Raw genomic sequence first — 10198 nt, forward strand, 5'->3', positions numbered from 1 at the left:
TTTTCTGATAGGTTTAGGGCTAGGACTCGGGCTAGGGTTAATATCAGGTATAGGGTTATGGTTAAGCATAATTTTAGGGTTAAGTTATGGCTAGGTCTAGTGCGAGGGTTAGCTTTAGGTTAAAGGTCAGCCCTAGAGCTATGTTTTTTATTTGTGTCACAGTCAGGGTCAGGGTTAGCGTTTGGTTTATGTTAAGGTTAAGGGGTTAGGGCTCGAATTAGCGTTAGGGTTAGGTTTACAGTTAATGTAATAGAAGGGTTTACATTAGGTTTTAGTTAAGTTTTCGGGTAATGGGTGGGTTATGTTTATCTATCGGGTTAGGGTTAGCATTAGGGTTAGGGTTATGTTTAGTGCAAGGGATAGTTTTTGAGCTAGGGTTAGGGCTAGGTTATGGTTTGGATTAAGTCTAGGATTAGATTAGGTTTAGGTATAGGGCTAGGGTTTTGTTTAGGGTAAGTGTTGGGGTTAGGGTAAGTGTTAGTTTAGGGTTAAGGTTATGGTTAGGTTAGGATAAGGGTTAGTGTTTGAGCTAGGGTTAGGGCTAGTGTGAGGGTTAGGTTTAGGTTTATTTCTAAGTTCAAGATTATGGTTAGAGTTAGGTTTAGTGTTAGGGACTGGTTTTTAATTAGAGTTAGGGCTAGGGTTAGGGTAATGAATATGGTTATAGCTAAAGTTTGGGCTGGGATTAAGGTTAGGATTACGACTAGGGTTAGGATTAAGATTTAGGATAGGGCTAGGGCTATGTTTAGTGTAAGGTTTAGGCTTTGAGCTAGGGTTAGGTCTAAGGAGAGGGTTAAGGTTAGAGTTAGGGTTTGGGTTAGGGATAGGCTTAGGTTCATGCTTAGAGATAAGTTTAGGCCTAGGATTAGCTCTAGGTTTTGTGTTAGGTTTAGGGTTAGGGTTAGAACAATGGGTAATGTAAAAGCTAGGGTTATGTTTAGGGCTGGTTTTAGGTTTAGGATTATAGCTAGATCTAGTGCTAGGTCTATGTTTTGGATTAGTGTCAGGTTTAAAGCTAGTTTAAGTGTTAGGATCAGGGTCAGTGTTCGGGATAGGGATAGGTTTAGAATTAGAGCCAGAATTAGGACTAGGGTTAGGTCTAGGGATAGGGTAAGTGTTTGGTTTAGATTAAGGGATATTGTTAGGTCTAGTGCTAGGATTTTGTTTAGGTTTAGGGCTAGAGTTATAGCTATATTTAGGATTAGCTTTGGTTCTAGGTTTAGTGTTAGGCTTAGGTATAAGTATAGGGATACCAGTAGGTCTAGTGTTAGGTTTTGGTTTAGGTTTAGGGTCAGGTTTAGACCTAGGGTTACTTTTAGGGTCAGATGAGTGTCACAGTTAGGTTTAGAGGTATAATGAGGGCTAGGGTTAAGACTAGTAATATGGTTACAGTTGAAGTTAGGCTAAGGATTAGGGTTAGGACTAGGGTTAGCATTTGGTTTAGGGTTTGGCTTAGGGTAAAGGATAGGGTTAAAGCTAGGGTTAGGGCTAGGGTTAGGGTTAGGTTTAGGGCTAGTGTTAGTGTTAAGATTAGGGTTAAAGCTAGGTTTATGTCTCGGATGCAGGTTAGGATTTCTGTTAGGGTTAATGCTAGGGTTAGGATAATGACTAATGTATGAACTAGGGTTATGATTAAGGCTAGTTTTAGTGTTACGGTTAAGGCTAGGTCTAGTGTTATTTTTAATTAATTTAGGGTGATGATTAGAGCTAGGATTAGTGATCGGGTCAGTGTCAGGGTCAGAGTAATTTCTAGAGTAAGGGTTAGGGCTAGGTGTAAGATTTAGGTTTAGTTTAGGTTAATGGTTATGGATAGGGATATGGCTTGGTTTTGTTTTATGGCTAGGGCCAGGGCTAGGGCAAGTTTTTGGATTAGCCTTATGGTTAGGGGTAATGTTAGGGTTAGGTTTGGCTTATGATTGCAGTTAAATTTAGAGTTAGGTTTTAATTTAGAGTTAGGTTTAGATCTAGAGTTATGACTCGGGCTAAGGATAGAACTAGGGCTAGGGCAAGAGTTATAGCTAGGGTTAGTATTAGGATATGATTAAATTAGGGCTAGGATTAGCGATAGGTTTAGTATTAGTATTATGCCTAGGGTTAGGGCGGGGTTTAGGTTTAGGTTTAGGTTTATGGTTAGGTTTATGGTATGGGATGGTGTTATAGGTAGGTTTATTGCTAGGGTGAGGATTAGAATTAGGGTTAGGGCTTGGGTTATGGTTCGGGTTTGGATTAAGGCTAGGTTTAGGGCTAGGATTATGGTTAGGGCTAATTTCAGGTCTAGATTTATGGATAAAGGTAGTTTAAGTTTAGGTTTATGGCTATGCCTCGTGTAAGCATTAGGTTTAATGTTAGGTTCAGATGTAGAGATAAGGGTATTATTAGGGTCATGGTCATGATTAGTGTTTTGGATAGGTTAAGGTTTAAAGTTAGGACTGGAATTAGCATTAAGATTAGGATTAGCATAATTATAGGGTTAGGTTTAGGTTTAGGCCTATGGTTAGCATAGGATTAGGGCTATGGTTAGGGTAATGGATACGGTTAGAGCTAGGGTTACAGCTAGGGTTATGGTTACAATTTGTGATAGGGTTAGAGTTAGATTAAGGGTTAAAGCTAGGGTTAGGGATCAGAATAGGGCTAGGATTTGGGTTAAGTTAGGGCTAGGGTTAGGGTAATGGCTAATGTAATTACTGGGATTATGATTAGGGCTAATTTTAGTGTTAGGGGTTAGGACTAGTTCTAGTGTTAGGTTTAGGTTTAGGGTTAGAGTTAGGGTGTTGTTTAGACCTAGGGTTAGTGTTAAGGTCAGAGTCAGGGTGAGGGTTAGTTTTGTTACCGCTGTTGACGGGTGATGAGTTCTTGCTTCCCCAATGTTGAAGAATAACACCAAAGAAGCACGCTGAGGCAAGGTCAGAGTAGAAATTAGAAGTTTATTAAAGGACAGCAGAAAAGACTTCTCCTGGAGGAAGAAGGGGACACAAGAGGTGGAATCTGTGGAAGTGCGGTTGTCTCTCCATTTTATAGTTTCTTTCAGTGATGGAATGTAGGTGGGAAGGCCAGAGGGGTGGGACACAGGTGGGCCAAAGAAGTAGTCTGAGCAGGAAGGACTTAATTAACACTTCTTTGGGATGGACTTTGGCCTAGGGCCTTTTCAGGACTTCATTAACATTCCATGAGTTGTCCTGCATTTCCTGGAATCATTCTCAGCATGGCCTCCATTTTAGATTTCACTGGGTATTAGACCCGATTTATCTAACTACACTGACTACCTAACTTTAAATCTGGCTTCAGTTTTAGGGTTCGGCTTAAGACTCGAATTATTGCTAGGGTTAGGACTAGTTGTAGGATTAGGGCTTGGTTTATGTTAAGAATTAGGGTTAAGTCTATGGCTCGGTTTTGATTTAGAGCTAGGGAAAGCGTAAGGGCTAGTTTTAGGATTAGCCTTAGGGTTAGGGGGCTAGGGTTAGGTTTAGGTTTAGGCTTAATTTTAGGGATATATTTAGAGTTAGGGTTAGATCTATGGTTATGGCCAGGGAAAGGAATAGGGCTATGATTGTACCTACGGTTTGGGCTAGGATTAGGCTTCCAGTAAAGTATAGGGTTAGAACTAGATTTAGGGCTAGGGTTAGAGTTAGATTTCATCTTTGGGCTAGGGATAGGGTTAGGGTAAGGGAGGCCTAAATTAGAGCTAAGATTAAGGCTAGCGTTAGTATTAGTGTTAGGCCTAGGGTTAGGGTGAGGGCTATAATTAAGGCTATGTTTAGGGGTAGAATAAGGACTAGGGTTTGTGCTAGGCTTATGCCTAGGATTATGGCTAGGGCTAAAGTCAGGTCTTAGGTTATGGTTAGGGATAGTTTTAGGGGTAGGTTAAAGTCTAAGTCTAGTGTAAGGTTTAGGTATAGGGTAATAGTCAGGTGTAGAGCTAGGGGAATTATTAATGTCAGGGTGAGTGTTGGGCTTTGGGTTAGGTTTGAGTTTAGGGTTAGGGCTTGAATTAGCAATAGTGTTAGCATTAGGGTAATGATAATGTTAGGTTTAGGGTTCAGGTTAAGTTAAGAATAATTTACAGTTTGGGGGATAGTGATAGGGTTAGTGTTAGGCCTAGGGTTAGCATTAGGGTAAGGGTAATGTTTAGGGTAATGGATACAGTTAGAGTTAAGGTTAGGGCTAGGGTTATGTTAGGATTAGGTCTTGAGTTAGGGTTAGGATGAGGGTTAGAACTAGGGTTAGGTTTAGGTTTATGTTTAGTATAAGGGTTAGGTTCTGAGCTATGGTTAGGGCTAGCCTGGGAGTTAGCTTCAAGGATAGGTCTAGGAGTAGGATTACCATAGTTTTGGGGTTATACTTAGGGTTACAGTTAGACCTAGGATTGGTGGTAGGTTCAGTATATGGGTCAGGGTAAGGGTTAGAATTTGGGATACCGTTAGAGCTAGAATGAGAGCTAGGGTTAGGGGTATTAATAGATTTAGGGTTTTGGTTAGCCTAAGGATTATGGATAGGTCTAGGTTTACCCTTAGGTTTATGGTTTTGCTTAGGATAAGGGATTGTTTTAGAGCTAGGTTTAGGGCTATGGTTAGGGTTTGAGTTAGGGTTAAATCTAGGTTTAGAGCTCGGATTAGGGCTAGTTTTTGTGTTAGGGTTAGGGATAGGATTAGGGCCATGGCTAATGTAAGAACTAGGGTTAAAATTAGGTTAGTTTTAGTGTTATGGTTAGGTTTATTGTTAGGGTTAAGTTTAAGTTTAGGGTGATATTTATAGCTAGGGTTTGTGTAGGATAAGAGTCAGGTCAGAGTTCACTTTAGGGTTAGGAATAGGACTCAAATTATTGTTAGGGTTATACTCAGCATTCAGTTTAAGGTGAGGGCAATGTTTAGAGCTAGGTTGAGTCAGGCTCAGTGACAGTTTTAAAGTTAGTGTTAGAACTCAAATTAGGGCTAGGGATAGGTATAGGTTTAGTGTTAGGGTTTGGTTTAAGTTAATGTTTAGGGTTAGAGTTATTGCTTGGTTTTGGATTAGTCCTAGGGTTAGGTTTAGGGATAGTGTAAGTGTTAAGCTTAGGCTTAGGGTTAGGGTTAGATTTGGAGTTAGGTTTAGATATAGGGTTAGGGTTGGGACTAAGGAGAGGGCAAGGCTTAGGGCTAGGGATAGGGTTACAGTAAGGGATAGGGTTAGAACTAGGGATAGTATAGGGTGAGAGATAGAGTGAGTCTCAGGGCTAGTGTTAGTGTTAGGGTTAGAGATAGGGCTAAATTAGTGCTAGGATTAGGGTTAGGTTTATTGTTTGGCTTAAGCCTAGAGTTATGGTTAGGGTTAGGGTTAAGTTTAAGGTAAGAGATGGCATTATAGCTAGGTATAGAGGTAGGGTGATGGTCAGAATTAGGGATAGGGGTAGGGTTAGGGTTAGGGATATGATTAAAGCTAGGTTTAAGGCTAGGATGAGGACTAGGGTTTGTTTCAGATTTAGGAGGAAGATTGGGGCTAGGGCTAATTTCAGGTCCAGAATTATGGTTAAATATAGTTTTAGGGCTAGGATTATGGCTACGTCTATGGTAAGGTCTAGGTGTAGGATTATGTTCAAGTTTAGAGCTAAGGGTTTTATTAGGGTCAAGGTCAGGATTAGGGTTTGGGATAGGTTAAGGTTTAAAGTTAGGCCTCAAATTAGTGTTAGTGTTAGGTTTTGGTAATGATAGTGTTAGGTTTAGGTTCAGGTTAAGTTCAGGGTAAGAGATTGGGTTAAGATTAGGGGTAGGTTTAGGTTCATGCCTAAGGTTAGCATTAGGCTTATGGTTATGGTTATGGTAATGGATAGAGTTGGAGATTGGTTTAGGGCTAGGTTTATGGTTACAAGTAGCACTAGGGTTAAAGCTAGAATTAGGGCTAGCTTTTGGGTTAAGTTAGGGATAGGGTAGGGTTACAGCTAATGTAAGTACTAGGGTGATGTTTAGGGCTAGTTTTAGGGATTTAGGGCTAGAGTTAGTGTTAGGTTTAGGTTTAGGTGATGTTTAGAACTAGTAGTGTTAGGGTCAGTGTCAGGTTCAGGGTTAGTTTAAGGGTTCATCTTTAAACTCATATTAGGGCTAGGGTTAGGGTTAGGTTTATGTTTAGGGTTTGGTTTAGGTTAAGGGTTAGGGTAATAGCTATAGCTAGATTTTGTATTAGGGCTAGGGCTAGGGCTAGGGCTAGTTTTAGGATTAGTTTTATGCTTTGGGCTAGTGTTAGAGTTTGGCTTTGTCTTCGGTTTAGGGCTCGATTTAGAGTTAGGTTTTGTCTAAGGTTAGTGCTAAGGCAAAGGATAGGGCAAGGGTTAGGGATAGGGTTAGGGCTAGGATTAGGGTTACAGTAAGGGATAGGGTTAAGATAAGTGAAAGATCTAATGTGAGAGTTGGAGTTAGTCTTAGGACTAGAGTTAGGGATAGTGCTAAATTGGGACTAAGTTTAGGGCTAGGGTTAGTGTCAGGGTTAGGCCGAGAGATTGGGTTAGGGTTTTAATTAAGGCTATGTTTAGGGCTAGGGTTTATGTTAGGGTTAGGGCTGAATTATGGCTAGGGCTAATGTCAGGTCTAGAGTTACAGTTAGGGACAGTTTTAGGGAAAGTTTTATGGCTATGTCTCTTTTAAGGGTTAGGTATAGGGTGATAATCAGGTTTAGAGCTAGGGAATTCTTAGGGACAGGGTCAGTGTTAGAGCTTGGTTTAGTTTTGAGTTTAGGGTAACGGCCCAAATTAGAGTTAGGGTTGGCATTAGGATAAAGATAGAGTTAGGTTTAGGATTCAGATTATGTTTAGGGTAATTGATAGTTTTGGGGATAGTGATAGGGTTAGGGTTAGTCCTAGGATTAGCATTAGGATAAGTGTTATGCTTAGGGTAATGGATACAGTTAGAGTTAAGGTTAGGGCAAGGGTTACAGTTAGGATTAGGTCTTGGGTTACGGTTAGGGTGAGGGTTAGTATTAAGGCTAGGTTTAACACTCGGATGAGGGTTTGTGTTAGGGCTAGGGCTAGAATTAAGGCTAGGGCTAATGTCAGGTCTTTCATTATGGTTAAGGGTAGTTGTAGGATTTGGTTATGAATAGGTCTACTGTAAGGGTTAGTTTTAGGGTAATGGTCAGGTTTAGAGCAAGGTGGTCAGGATTAGAGATTGGTTTCAGTTACGGTTTATGGTTAAGTCTGAAATTAGCATTTGGTTTAGGGTAATGGATATGGTTAGGTTTAGGGTTCAGGTTAGGTTTAGGGTTTTGAATAGCCTTAGGGATAGCTATACAGTTAGGTTTAGTCCTATTGTTAGCATTTGTGTTAGGCTTATGTTTAGGTAAAAGGTAGGATTACAGCTAGGGTTAGTGCTATGTTTATGGTTAGTATTAGGGCTAGTGTTAAGGTTAGGGTTAGGATTAGGATTAGACCTAGGCTTAGGGTTAGGTTTAGGGTAAGTTTTATGGTTGGAGCTAGATTTAGGGCTAGGGCGAGAGTTAGGGTTAGAGCAGGTCTAGGGTAAATATTAGGGTTAGGGCTACATTTAGCATTATGGATAGGGTTAGAGTTATGGGAATGGATAGAGTTAGAGCTAGGGTTTTGGCAATGGTTAGTTAAAATTAGGGTTAAAGTTAGGGTTAGGGATAGGACTATGTTAACCTATAGGGTTAGAATTAGGGCTCACTTTAGAGGTAGTGTTAGGGTTAGAGTTACTTTATTCAAATTTCTTTGATACAATCCAGGATTCATATTTAACTAACCTTACTCTCTTTTCCAGGTTTAGGCCTTTTGGTTGAACAGTTTTGTGTCAGGAACAGTTAGTAATTTCATTTTACTTTATATTGACTTTTGTGAGTAAATGTAAATGGACCTGAAAATCAAACAGGATTTATGCTAGCTGCTTGAAACTGCACACACACACTCAATTCCTTTTGGGGACACTGTGGTATGTTCCTTGTGAGTGTAGACCTAAGCTGAAGGATGCAAAAACAACTTTATCCGAGAGCCCTTTAGGAGAAAGCAGGGAATATGCATGCACTGAAATTCCTCCCATAATTATTTTGTCAGATTTGTTTGATACTGAGTATGATTCATTATTTAGCTTGCCCCACAAGACTCTCTTTTCTAGGATCAATGGTTCTCTAATCAGGTTAGGATTAGTGTTAGGTTTCCGTTTAGGGCTAGGTTAGATGTAATGTTAGGGTGAGAGTAAGTTTTGTACAAATTTCTTTGATATTTGGAAGGAGTCATCTTTTACCTAGCCTTAATATGTTCACCAGGTTTAGACATTCTCATTTCAATGGTTTGCTATCAGGGACACTCTGCATTTTAAGGTTTCACTTCATATTGACCCATGTAGGTAAATGAAAATGGAAGTTGTAATCAAACCGGGTTAGTGCTACCTGATTGAAACTTCAAACACTGAATCAGTTCTCTGTGGAAACTCTTTGATTTGTTCCTTGTGAAAGTAGCCCTAAGATGAAGATGGCAAAAACAACTTTATCCAAGAGCCCTTTTGCAGAAAACAGAGAAATATGCATAAACTGAAACACCACCTCAATTATTTGATTATATTTCTTTGATACTGCATAGGATTCATCTGATAGCTTAGCCCACTCCCAAGTTTGGGACTTCTAGGATCAACAGTTTTTCACACAGTTTAGGGTTTGTGTTAAGGTTAGTGTTAGGGCTAGTGTTAGAGCTAGTATTAGGGTTAGAGTTAGTTTTGTTCAAATTTCTTTGATACTGGCCAGGATTCATTTTTCTCCAACCTTACTATACTCCACATGTTTGGCATCCTAGGTTTAATGGTTTACTGTAAGGAACAAAGTTTCAGTTTACTTTTTCCTATACAGGTAAATGGAAATGGAGCTGGAAATCAAACAGCATTGGTGCTAGCTGCTTGAAACTTCACACTCCATCAATTCTCTATGAGCAATCTCTGGTTTGTTCTTGTGACAGTACGCCTAAGTTGAATCATGTAAAAACAACTTTATCCAAGAGTCTTTTAGGAGATAACAGGGAAATACACATGTACTGATATACTCCATCAACTTTTTGGTCAGAATTCTTAGATATTGCATAGCATTCATCCCTTATCTTTCCCCACTAGGCTTCCCAAGTTTGGAAATTTTATGGTCAAATGTTTCATAAAAATGTTAGGGTTAGAGGAAGAGCTAGGGTTAGAGTTAGTGTTAGGGTTAGAGTTAGTTTTATTCAAAATTCTTTTATACTTGGCAGGATTTATCTTTTAGCTAGATTTACTCTGCTTCCCAGGTTTAGGCCTTCTCCGTTCACAGTTTTGCTGTCAGGAACAGTTTGTATTTTAAGATTTCCCTTCATTTTGACCTATGTGGAAAATTTAATGGAGTTGAAAATCAAACAGCTGCTAGCTGCTTGAAACTTCACACACTCCATCAGTTCTCTCTAGGGACTCTGGTATGTTCCTTGTAAAAGTAGGCCTATGCTTAAGAATGGAAAAACAACTTAATATATGAGATTTTTGGTAGAAAACAGGAAAATATGCATGTACTGAAATACCTCCCATTATTATTTGGTCAGATTTGTTTGATGCTGCATAGAATTCATCACTTAGCTTGCCCCACAAGACTCCCCTAGTGTGGGAATTCTAGGATCTATGGTTCTCTATTCAGGTTAGGGTTAATGTCAGGTTTAGGGTTATGGGTAGGGCTAGGGTTAGAGGTAATGTTATGGTGAGAGTTAGTTTTGTTCAAATTTCTTTGATACTGGGCAGGAGTCATCTTCATCTAGCCTTAGTATGCTCCCAAGGTATGTTCTTCTGAATTCAATGGTTCACTAACATTAAAACTTTGTATTTTAAGGTTTCACTTCATTTTGACACCTATGGGTAAGTGTAAGTCAAACAGGCATCTCTTCCTCTAAACCTAACCCTAAATCAAACCATAAACAGAGACCTAATCCTAGGCCTAAGCCTAACAATAACCCTAGAGCTATTCTTAGCCCTAATTTAGCCCTAACCCTAACCCTAACTATACCCCTAAGACTAACTGTAACTCTGGCCATAGCTCTATTCCTAGTTCTAACCCTATTCTTTACCATAACCCAAACACTAGCCCTAATCTTAGCTCTACCATTTGCCATAGCCTTAACCCTAGAATTAGCCATAACTGTAAATCTACTCCTAAGCCTAAACTCACCCTATCAGTAGCAATAACACTAATGCTAATTATAAAACTACCCTTAACTTTAGCCTTA

The sequence above is a fragment of the Marmota monax genome, unplaced genomic scaffold (genome assembly GCF_021218885.2).
Source record: "Marmota monax isolate L192 unplaced genomic scaffold, Marmota_monax_Labrador192_F-V1.1 WCK01_AAM20220418_F8-fsc00295, whole genome shotgun sequence".
Classification (NCBI taxonomy): domain Eukaryota; kingdom Metazoa; phylum Chordata; class Mammalia; order Rodentia; family Sciuridae; genus Marmota; species Marmota monax.